The 12,474-nt window shown below is 35.4% G+C and overlaps 1 non-coding gene across 1 annotated transcript; it reads left to right on the top strand.

Annotated features, from left to right (window-relative positions):
- The first annotated feature begins 11,778 nt into the window (after positions 1-11,778).
- On the top strand, positions 11,779-11,885 carry LOC139903751 (small nucleolar RNA R71). The gene has a single exon (XR_011778545.1). It is a non-coding gene; the product is annotated as a small nucleolar RNA R71 (small nucleolar RNA).
- The last annotated feature ends 589 nt before the right edge of the window (positions 11,886-12,474 follow it).

Below are 12,474 nucleotides of genomic sequence, written 5' to 3'. Positions count from 1 at the left end.
GAATCATCACATTCCATTAGAAACTCAGCATGACTTACTGTAATATAACCACGTTGATCAGGCGTCATTATATTATACTAACTCATGCATCAGTTTCCAACACTACTTCAAAAATCATTCATACTTCAAACTCGGATTTTTCAGAAATTTAGAAACTAAAACAGTTTCCTTTCTGTTGTAACACTGATATCGCGAAGAGATAAATGATTTCAGATAAGATTAGTTATGAAAATATCTTCGAAAATATCGAGGATATTTATAATGAAAGATAAGATGATATCTTAGAATTTCTAATATCGATGGATGATGAAGAAGGTTTGTTCGTAAAAGTGTAGAGTCAGGAGCAAGGTATTCGTTAATGACTTCAGCAGATGCTGAATCATTTGGATTCTTTGAAGGCAGGTTTAGTCTTTGTGATTTGTCCACAGCCTTCTTCATACTTTGCTCAATCCGTTTTTCAGAAACTTCACATTCGAAGTATGTAAGTCTTGGAGGTAGACGTTATATGTACACATATAACTGTTGGCGTAGACATGCTGCGAGATTTCAAAATACTAATTGCTAATTCCCGATGATTCGTATGGCAATTCTTGTTACAAGATGCAGATGAGCACATGATGAGGTTTCTATAAATATAGTGATTTTCCGGAGAGATATAAGCCGAAGAGTAACGAGGTTGTTGGTACGCCTGCTGGTAATATGATGGAATATAAAAGGTTTAACCGCAGATTGTAATCGTTAATATATGATGTTCTAGAGTTTTGAATGATACGAATATTTTTGTTGGGTTTTATGAATAACTGTGATGTTCTCATACAGTTTTGAAGTCAAAGTATAGTTTGAAAGATGTAGGAATCTAAGAGTGATGTCTTCTGCTAAATCTTGATTTGGATTCTGATTTTGTCAAAATCAGAATTTGTAATCGAGTTCGTATGGAACTGGTTGTCCTAATTTTTGAAAGAATGTAAATCGTCATAAGAGGAATGAGTATAGTCAATGATTATTGAATCAGAATTGAAGAATGTACAGTGTAAATTATTAATGTGAAATCTAAATATTTCTCGGGTATTACCTACCCGTTAAAATATTCTCATCATTAACAGTTTGTACAAAAAGAATTTTTAATTACAATCTATATGAAAATATACTTACATATATATTTTCTTCAGATGTAATCATGAATTTAATGAGTTAATATGATGTTAATCTCATCAGATTTACCGTTAGAACTAGGATACATAATCTCTAAAACATTAGAGATTACATAATCGCCGCGGAATATCTAATCTGAAATGAATTTATGAATCAATACTTCATCGTTTATGGTTATTGGTATTCCTTGATATTTACGGAGCGTATGACGTTGATGCTCGTGGGACAGATTGTGAAGTTGGGGTTTATGGTGCGGATGTGGTTGTTGGTGGTACGGGTGCTGATGCTGGTGGTACTGTCGGTGATGCTGCTGATGCTTGTAAGCTTTGCACCATGTTCTCCAAAGCCACAACTCGAGCGCGAAGTTCGTTGACTTCTTCTATTACACCGGGATGATTGTCGGTCGGGACGAGCGGATGAATAAGGTTTAGAATTTGAGTTATTATATAATCGCTGCGAGATATTCTGGCAATGAGGGTGAATATGGTGTTTCGGACTGGTTCGCCGGTAAGTGCTTCAGGTTCTTCGCCAAGAGGTGAATTTGATTGGTGGAAGGGATCGCCTTCTTCCTGTCTCCATTGATTAAGTCGGCTACGAACCCATCCCCAATTCATCCAGAATTGGTGATGACTGATTGGTTGATTCATTCCGGTTACACTGCTTTCGGAGCTCGGATGAACATCCATGTCGGAATAGCTGTCAGAATTCGATGAACTTGAACTAGCGGCTAGTTCCATTTCGTACGATCGAATAAAGGATTTTCGATATGAAATGATTTTCGGCTATCAGATGATATTCTAATTACATAGAATACCTATATATATATATATATATATAGTACAAAAGATCCCGTAGATTACGGAGGAATTTTCGGAAGTTGCCAGGAAAAGCATACAGTAACAGATTCGCTAAGATATAATTTAACAGATACGCTAAGGTATGAATTTGTCTATACACTATCTATGCAACTAAGGCAATAAGACGTGTCTAGACTAAGGAATGATAAGCAGGTAATTTCCGACAAGAAATGATAAGCAAAGCTTATAATAAGCAACTAAGGTCGAAGTCCAGACTTGCTAAAGCATCCTAACGACTATCAATTAGACACACTAAGGCAAGACCTGGTTCGCTAAGACCACCGCTCTGATACCAACTGAAACGACCCGTCCAAATCTATATGGACGATTCCATTACATCTGGTCCCAGTGCGAGGTACTGACGAACGACTCCAAGTAATATCTTTAAAATGAGCAAATGCACAGCGGAAGATTTCTTTAATACCTGAGAATAAACATGCTTTAAAGTGTCAACCAAAAGGTTGGTGAGTTCATAGGTTTGTCATAAATATCATTTCAATCATTTTAATAGGCCACAAGATTTCTGATGTGTTGCGATCGTGTCCTTTTATTTTGAACGGATTTGGATTGAATTTATTACACGAATTGGTTGTGATTATATGGTGTTTTTATGATTTCGGATTGATTTCACACATATAGGCAACTTTGTCCTATCCGTATAGTAATAGTTTGTTGGTAAATCCAGTTCGTTCCACAGGGAAATTGCGTTTTCAAGATTTTTAATTGCTAATAATTAAACTATTAAAAAGGGGGTTTTAGATTAGGCTTTAACAGAATTTAAATTTAACTAAAACTAAAAGTGAAATTAACTAGATTAACGATTTACGATATAAAATAAACTATTTATTTTAAAATAATAAATAATAAAACTACTTATAAATATTAATAAATTTTAACTAATATTAAAACTATTAATTAAACTATAAAATTCATAAAATTATTAAATAAAGTTTTTAATAAAGAAATGACAAAATGGTAAAATAGTAAAAAGTAATTAAAATTTACTACGTGGTAAAAAGTGAAATTGGCGAGATTTAAGAAAATAAAGTAAGGTAGTGGCTACTAAAATATGTCCCCTCTGGATTAATGGATCGATTTTAAGTCCAATTACGATGTTTTTATGTATAACTTTATATTTTATCTTTTGATTTGTATAAAGTCTTAATTAACTAAAATTTAATCTAAGTTTCGTTAGATCTTGTTTTAGCGAATTAAATTATATCCCGACTATTTAAATTGAGATTTAACCCGGTATTAACTTTCGCTAATACCAAAATTATAACGGTCGCCCTTTTTATAATTACACGATTATATAAACTATAATATTACCCAAACCACCGGATCACACTTCTAAATTGTTGTCAATAATTTGTCCATATGTCCGTCTAGATCACTAAAGTGTTGGAGCACAATTTATGTAAATTTAATTAACTTACGTTCATTAATTTAATAAATTATGTGATAGGGGTGAAAATATTAAATTATATAACAGTGGGTCGGTGATTAAACTCAATATTAAAAATAGTCAAAGTTACATCGTAATATTATAAATTATTTAGTCCATTTGTCCAGAGGTTCTACATTTTAGTCACCACTATGGGTATTTAGTTGGACATTACAACGGCGTAAAAATATAAATTATATAAAGTGGACATGAGTACGATAATAATAATAATAAAGGATAACAATAATAATAATTAATAACGATAATAACGACGATAATAACGACGATAAATATAAAATTCGATAACAATAATAATAATGGCAAGGCGTAATAACGATAAGTAAAAATAATAATAACAAAGTTGAGAAAGTAAAGACTTACAGCGAGTTGAAAAGATAAAAAGTGGTATTGAAATCGTAGCGGTACACGGACAGAAATTCGACTTGAAAACCCGTAAATTAAACGTTACACTACTCAAACTAAATTTAACTTAAACTAAAATAATAATAATTATAATTTATATTTATTATTGCAGAGTAAAAATGAAAAGAAAGAAAAAAAATATATAAAAAACTCGACAGAAACTCGGCTATTTAAAGCATTCTGGCCTGCTACAGTAAGCCATGCGATCGCATGGCCTGAGGGTGTTAAACCCATGCGATCGCATGAGGCCTGATACCAGCTCACACTCTTTTGATTTTTAGCTTGTCGACATGATTTTTAATTTTAATAATAAATATAATATATAAATAATTTATATAATTATTTATATATTATATTTTATTCTTGTGCATAGTTGACTCGTAATTTTCGCACCATTGTCTCGTACGTTTACGCCCGGTTTATGTCTCGGTCCCGGTTTCTCGAACGCCTTTTTGTACGCTTTAAAATCTTGGACTTTACGTTCCACAACTTGTAATTTGCACAAAAAATATTTTTCCTTAACTCCCAAAATCCGCGCAAGTCTTTAACTCACTTTTAGTGGCACTTTTGAGTGCACTATGGCTTTAGTGGCACTTTTCCTTAATTCTTTAATCTTCGTGCTTCATTACATTTATGCATTAAGGACTTGACCCTTTTGGAGTAAAAACTTGTTCTTTTGAGCGTTTTGGTCGTTTTTGTCTTCAAATCTTCGTTTTCGTCTTTAAATCTTCATTTTCGAGCGATTTGCGTCTTTCGTCTTTGCACTTATTTATTAAACAATTATCACTTGGAAATAGAACAATTGCAACTAAAAGCTTGTCTTTCTTGAAGAATAACGCTATGAAATATGTGTTCGTTTTTAGCGTTATCAAATATCCCCACACTTGAACGTTGCTTGTCCTCAAGCAATATAGAATTTGAAATAAAATCACACTTCAAACGAATCACTTCTTTATTCTTCACACTATATACATCAGTGATTTTGAAACAGCGGTATGAACAATGATAGTAACGATGTGGTTTACAGTCCCACATGACTATGAAAATTTAGATCCTTAAGGAAATTGAATCTTTATGAAAACATTTGATCTTTTGAAAATTCAAGCTAGATTTTACCCTAGACAAGTTTTTCTGATTTGACCCACCATTGGTGTTGCAAAATATATTTGTGGATCAATATTTTGGCTAAAAAAATTTTAGGTTCGTGTAATCCACTGCTATCCCTGTATTGGAAAGCACACATCCAGTTTACTTGTTCCGTATATCACCTTTCGGCAAACTACCGTCCGGTTGTAAAGGAAAGTGATGAACAAGAAACTGTTAAGGCTATGTCTAATGACATGCAGATAATCATGGTCAATATCGTGTCGGATGCAATTACTATCCTTTGTAGGAGAAATAGTAAAGATCACCCTATAATTTTTCGGTCTGGCACAAGGTCCTGTCTTCGACCATGCTATGCAACCACCGTTCTTACGGTTGACACCCGATTTGGTTCAGGTGACCTAATGAATTCTGATGAATTCTCAGGATTTTACGTTCAATGGTAATGAACGCATTGAAAATAGGTTTTCAGAAAACAAATCGGTTTTAATTTGATCAAAATATTTTCTCGTTCAAGCTCGAGTTTAGATATCATCGAATTCCATGAGTTTATAATTCTCAATCTTTAAGGTCAATCTCAAGGATTGAGTAATATCAGGCTTAAATGCTGATTTTTAATCTTTAAGGAGATTATCCTTTCTGGGGATCTGATTTATTAGTATTATAAACTAATTTGCATGGTGCCCCCCCATTGTACGAGACAGATCCTCTCATGGTTAGGATAAGTCTGACCACTCGGCGACCCTGTTTGATGCTGAGGTCCGTGGATTTCCAGCTGATTTTCGAAAAAACTTTTCAAGGTTTTTCGTAGATTCTACAACTGGTCTGGACGACAACTTCCTGACCTAAATCAAGAAGCGCGTTTCTTTTTCTGAAGACTTTACTTCATTTTAATGATGGAATTGATTCATCGTGTAGATCCATCTTTTCTTTAATTTTCACAATTTAATGGGTAAAACAAATTTATACAGCCCAAAGCAAAAGTACCTGCAATAAACTTCGCACAAACATGTGATAATAGTTCATATATATTGACAAATCTCCCCACACTTGGCTTTTTCTTGAATCTTTTTATTCCTGATTTAATCAAATAAATTCACAACTTTGGTAGTTTCTCAGTTTATGTTCTCCTTGAGGTAACAATAATTTCGGTTTTAACACCTAGTTTTATCGTTCATAAACATATTAAACAAGATTTGAATTCATTTAGTTAAATTTTTTTTAAATTTTTCACAAAATTTAGAAAATAAACCAAGTGTATAAACCCGAGAGAATTTATAACCCCTCCCCACACTTGAGATCATGCAATGCCCTCATTGCAATGAAATCAGACTAAATTAAATTCACGAGGGCAATTAGAATAGAAAGGAAGTTAAAACCTCTGTAGCTAAAAAGCCGTAACTTGCGGGATTTGTTTTTTTCTTTTGATGTTGATTTGTTCGTCATCTTTTAACATGCTTCGTCAAAAATTGGTTGCTTTTACTGAACTGAATTTCATTCTTACAAAATGCTTCGTTTACCCTGCCTTATTTGCACACAATACACACTAGAGAAAAATATTAACAAACAGGTTTAAAAATGGGGCGATGTTTCCCCACTCCAAATATATATATAAATACTTTAAATCAATAACCTTAAAATAATAAAAACAAAATTTTCGCCCCATCCTCGGGTAGAGTAATTTCGGTTCTATGACCTAGTTTTCACCCGCGACAAATTTTAGGAATTATCATTTCAAGTCGTTAATAAAAAGTAAATTTTTGGTTCTACTATTTTTATTATACAAAAGAATGGAGGGAGAAGACTAGTTCTTTAGTGTCTGCTAGGGAAAGACCAATCGGGCTCCACTCTTGAAATAATTTGAAACGTTTTAAGAAGGCGAGTGATTAGCTAAAATTACCATGTATTCATTTGTAGAATGTGATGTCATCTCTTTCAGTGTTGTTGAACCCTTCATAATAGAATTTAAGTCTATGACCGTTCACATTGAAAGTACCACCATTCTTGTCATATAACTCTACGTATCCGGATGGAAATGCGTGTTTTACTTCATACGGTCCAGTCCATCGGGACTTAAGTTTCCCAGGTGAAAACTTAAAACGTGATTGAAAAACTAGAACTTTGTCACCTGGTTCAAATGTTTTCTTCTCTTTTAAGCGAGCATCGTGCCATTTCTTAGTTTTCTCTTTGTAAGATTTTGAGTTTTCGTATGCTTGAAGTCTTAGCTCGTCTAATTCATGCAATTGTAAGAATCGATTTTCTCCGGCTTCCACAAGGTCTGTATTACATTCTTTTAGTGCCCAATACGCCTTGTGTTCAACCTCGACAGGTAGATGACATGCCTTACCATATATTAATCGAAAAGGAGTAGTACCAATGGGCGTTTTGAATGCGGTTCTAAATGCCCACAGCGCATCATCTAGCTTTCGATGCCAGATTTTTGGATTATTCTTAACCGTTCTTTCTAAAATTCGTTTAAGACCTCGATTTGTGTTTTCAACTTGGCCACTCGTTTGAGGGTGGTAAGAAGTTGAGAAACGATGATTAACTCCATACTTTTTAAGCACTTTCTCGAGTAATTGATTTGTAAAATGAGTTCCACGATCACTGATTAATGCTTTTGGAATTCCGAAACGTGCGAAAAGGTTTTTAAGAAAGCTGACAACAACTCGAGCATCGTTAGTGGGTAGAGCTTTTGCTTCAGCCCATTTAGAAACGTAATCGACTGCTACGAGAATGTATTTGCATTTGTTAGAGGCGGGAAATGGACCCATGAAGTCAATACCCCAAATGTCAAATACTTCACAAACTAGGATGCCTTTCTGGGGCATTTCGTCTCTTTTAGAAATGTTTCCAGATCTTTGACAAGCGTCACAGGTTTTTACCATGTTGTAAGAATCTTTAAAAATAGTTGGCCAGTAAAAACCTGAGTCAAAGACCTTCTTAGCTGTATAGCTTGGTCCGAAATGTCCACCAACCGGTCCTTCATGACAGTGCTCTAGAATTTGTTTCGCTTCTTTACCGTATACACATCGACGAATAACTTGATCTGCTCCTATACGAAAGAGATTCGGGCTTTCCCAGAAGTAAAACTTCAGATCAGCGAAGAATTTCTTCTTTTGCTGATAAGTTTGATTTTTAACAAGAATTCCTGCGGCTAGATAATTTGCAAAGTCCGCAAACCATGGAATTTCTTCTTTCGTTTCAATTTTCATAAGGAACTCGTCTGGAAATGTATCATGAATAACAGATTCGTCGAGTGTTTCTAAGTTAGGATTTTCAAGACGGGACAAGTGATCTGCAGCGAGATTTTCAGCACCTTTTTTATCCTTGATTTCAATGTCAAATTCTTGTAGGAGAAGAATCCAACGAATCAGTCTAGGTTTAGCATCTTGCTTTTTGAATAAGTACTTAAGGGCTGAATGATCGGTATAAACAATCGTTTTAGATAACACCAGGTAAGATCTAAACTTATCGAAGGCAAAAACTACTGCAAGAAGCTCCTTCTCAGTAGTTGTGTAATTCAACTGAGCTCTTGTAAGTGTTTTACTTGCGTAGTAGATTGGTTGAAATTTGTTATCTTGACGTTGTCCTAAAACAGCTCCCAGCGCAAAATCACTAGCGTCACACATTAGCTCGAAAGGTTTTGACCAGTCGGGTGATACCATGATGGGTGCATTCGTAAGTTTCTTTTTTAGAATGGAGAAAGCATTTAGACACTCATCATTGAAATCGAATGTACAGTCTTTCTCAAGAAGTTTAGTCATGGGTCGAGCGATTTTGGAAAAGTCCTTTATGAATCGCCGATAGAATCCCGCATGACCAAGGAAACTACGAATTCCTTTAACATTAGTTGGAGGTGGAAGTTTTAAAATAACGTCGATCTTAGCTTTGTCTACTTCCATTCCAGCTCGAGAAATCTTGTGTCCTAAAACAATGCCTTCCTTCACCATGAAGTGGCATTTCTCCCAGTTTAAAACAAGATTTGATTCTTCACACCGAATTAGCATTCGTTCAAGGTTTGAGAGACATGAGTTGAAGGAGTCTCCAAAAACAGAGAAATCGTCCATAAAGACTTCTATACTTTCTTCAATCATGTCATGAAAAATCGCCATCATACACCTTTGGAAGGTGCCTGGGGCGTTGCATAATCCGAATGGCATTCGTCGGTAGGCAAAAGTACCAAATGGACAAGTAAATGTGGTCTTGTCTTGGTCTTTTGGATCAATTGGAATTTGAAAATAACCGGAGAATCCATCAAGGAAACAGTAGTAATCTTTTCCCGCCAAACGTTCTAGCATTTGGTCGATAAAAGGAAGCGGGAAATGATCTTTCCTTGTAGCGTCGTTTAGACGACGATAGTCTATACAGACTCTCCATCCAGTGACAGTTCTCGTAGGAACGAGTTCGTTTTTATCATTCAGAATAACAGTCGTACCTCCTTTCTTGGGTACTACTTGCACAGGACTAACCCACGGGCTATCGGATATAGGGTAAATTAACCCGGCATCAAGTAATTTGATAACCTCCTTTTTGACAACTTCTTTCATGTTAGGGTTTAACCTCCGTTGCCTTTGTACCACGGGTTTGAAATCTTCTTCCATTAGGATCTTGTGAGTACAATAAGCAGGGTTAATCCCTGGAATATCAGTTGTTTTCCAAGCAATTGCCTTTTTGTGGGTTTTTAAAACAGACATTAACCTACCCTTTTCGTCATCGGAAAGTTTTGATGAAATTATTACGGGTAATTGTGACGTTCCTTGGAGATAAGCATACTCCAAATGTTCCGGGAGTTCTTTAAGCTCCAAGGTGGGTGGTTCTTCCAAGGAAGATTTTATCCGGAACCTATTACCATCGGTAATTTCTTCAAAAGGTTCATCTTCCCCGGGAATTTCTTCTTCTATATATTCTTCATCAGTGACTACCTTCAACAGCTCGTCTAACTCTTTATCGACATCAAAATCTTCACCTTCACCCATCGGGGTGAACTCTGAGGTGTCGACATTTAATAATTCTTGTAGTTCTTCCTCAATACAACAATCAACAATGTCTATTTGAAAACATTCCTCATCAGGAGACATAGGGTGTTTCATAGCTTTATCTATGTTCAATATAATTCTATCCTCCCCCACACCTAAGCTGAGTTTTTTCTCTTTTACGCGTACAATTGCATCTGCAGTATTTAGAAAGGGACGCCCTAAAATTAGGGGAACCTTACTGTCTTCTTCCATTTCAAGAACAACGAAATCAGCAGGAAAGATTAAGTGATTTACTTTAACTGGCAGGTTTTTAGCAATGCCAATAGGATAGTTGTAAGTTCTATCAGCTAATCGTATACACATCCTTGTTGGTTTTAAATCACCTAAGTTCAATTTTAAGTACAAGGAGTGAGGCATAAGATTAATGCTCGCTCCTAAATCAGCTAATGCATCGTACATTACTGAATCTCCCATCAGACAAGGAATGATAAAACTTCCAGGATCTCCAAGTTTTGGTGGCATATTTTGTTTTTGTAAAATTGCCGAGCATTCCTCATTAAGGAATGTGGTTGAAACTTCTGCATATTTTCCTTTGTCGGCAATGAGATCTTTGATAAACCTTCCATAATTCGGCATACCCGCAAGAACATCTACAAGCGGTACATTTATACAAATTTGCTTAATCATGTCAGCAAACTTGTTGTATTGTGCTTGTAATTTATCTTTCTTCAAACATTGCGGATATGGAATTGGAGTTTTGTATACTTTCAATGGTGTTTGATTTTGAGTTTTAGGTGCGCTTGTGGTTGGCACGTTATTTTCTTCCACCAAGGATTTGTTTTCTTGTGAAACATGAATAGGAGTGAGAGGTTTTGGAATCTCTGGGTTAATGGTTAACCCAGTTCGCGTAGTGATGGAATTAACTTGCGAAATATTACTTGAATTTTGAGTTTCCTTACCTTTAGGGTTTGGTTGTGTGTTGGATGGTAAAGTTCCCGATTGCCTTTCAGCAAGCAATTGGGATATTCTTCCCATATCTCTTTCAAGGTTTTGAATTGATGCTTGATGATTTCTTTGCACTTGCTCGTTTCCCGTTTGGACTTGATGTATCTGTCTCTTCATTTGTTCATTCGTTTCTGATTGACTTTTGACAAAATTCATCATAACTTCTTCAAAGTTAGATTTCTTCTCTACTGGCTGTGTGTTTTGATTTTGTTGTTGATATGGTAATTGAGGTAACGGTTGTTGTTGGAAATTTTGTTGAGGTGGAAATGGAGGTTGGTTTTTATTGTAAAAACCAGGTGGTCCATTTCTTTGAAAAGCAAAATTTTTCGGGTTTTGATATCCAGGATTTTGATATCCAGGGTTTGCAGGTTGATAACCAGAACTTCCTCCTTGAAAATTTCCTTGTCTTTGATTGGCAATAAAATTAACTTGTGCTATTGAGTTCATTGGCCGATCATTGATATCACAGTCTTTCGTGAGATGTGGCTGTCCACAGATTTCACAGCCTACTTGTAATGCTAAGACTGTTGAATTTAGCTTTTCTATTTCTCTTCCAAACTTTTTGAATTGGTTTGACAGTGAAGCTATGGTTGTTGTGTTTTCATCATTTTCTTCAAGGCTTGCCACCGTCCTTCTAGGTTGTTTATCTCTAGACGGTGTCCATTCAAAAGTATGAACTGACATGTCTTCTAACATGTCGTACGCTTGATTTGGTGATTTGTACATAAACACTCCTCCAGCGGAGGAATCTAATATACCACGAGTATGTTCATCAATACCACGATAAAAAGTTTGTACTATTTGCCCTTTTTGCAATCCGTGTTGCGGACAATTTCGTAACATTCTTTTTAATCTTTCCCAGGCATCATAAAGAGTTTCATCCGACTTTTGTTTAAAAGTGGTGATTTCAGTTCTAAGCCTTTCTGCTTTTGCAGGTGGGAAAAATCTGGTAATGAATTTTTCTCTTAATTCGTTGAAAGTTGTGATAGAATCAGGTTTTGATGCTTTCAACCATGCTTTTGCGTCTCCGGTTAATGAGTATGGAAAAGTTCTTAACTTAAATGCATCTGAAGAAACATCTTTAGTTTTGTATAGTTCACATAAATCTTCAAAAGCTTCTAAATGTTCTATCGGATTGTTATTAAGTCTTCCGTCGAATTGGTTTTCACGAACCATGTGCATAAACTGTCCCTTAACTTCCCAGTTATCAGCCTGAATTTCAGGTCTTCTTATAGATGAAAGAGCGAGAGGGGGAGTAGTTTGTCTGGTATTCCACATCGGTAGGTCATTTGGATCACGTGTTTCGTCAGCCATTTCTTCTTTAATGACGATGGTTTCAGTTTCAATTTTGATTTCCGGTTGACCACTAGTGTTTCCTACTTGTTTATCTTTTTTGTTGGTTTTCGGCGTTTTCGATTGACTAGTACTACCTAATTTTTTTAGTTTTTCTTGTTTTAATCTTTTGTTCAAGTCTCTTTCAGGTTCTGGATTAGGTATAACGAGTTTAGGT

This window comes from Rutidosis leptorrhynchoides, chromosome 3, assembly GCF_046630445.1.
Source record: "Rutidosis leptorrhynchoides isolate AG116_Rl617_1_P2 chromosome 3, CSIRO_AGI_Rlap_v1, whole genome shotgun sequence".
Classification (NCBI taxonomy): Eukaryota; Viridiplantae; Streptophyta; class Magnoliopsida; order Asterales; family Asteraceae; genus Rutidosis; species Rutidosis leptorrhynchoides.
This window is presented reverse-complemented; position numbering and strand designations above follow the sequence as displayed.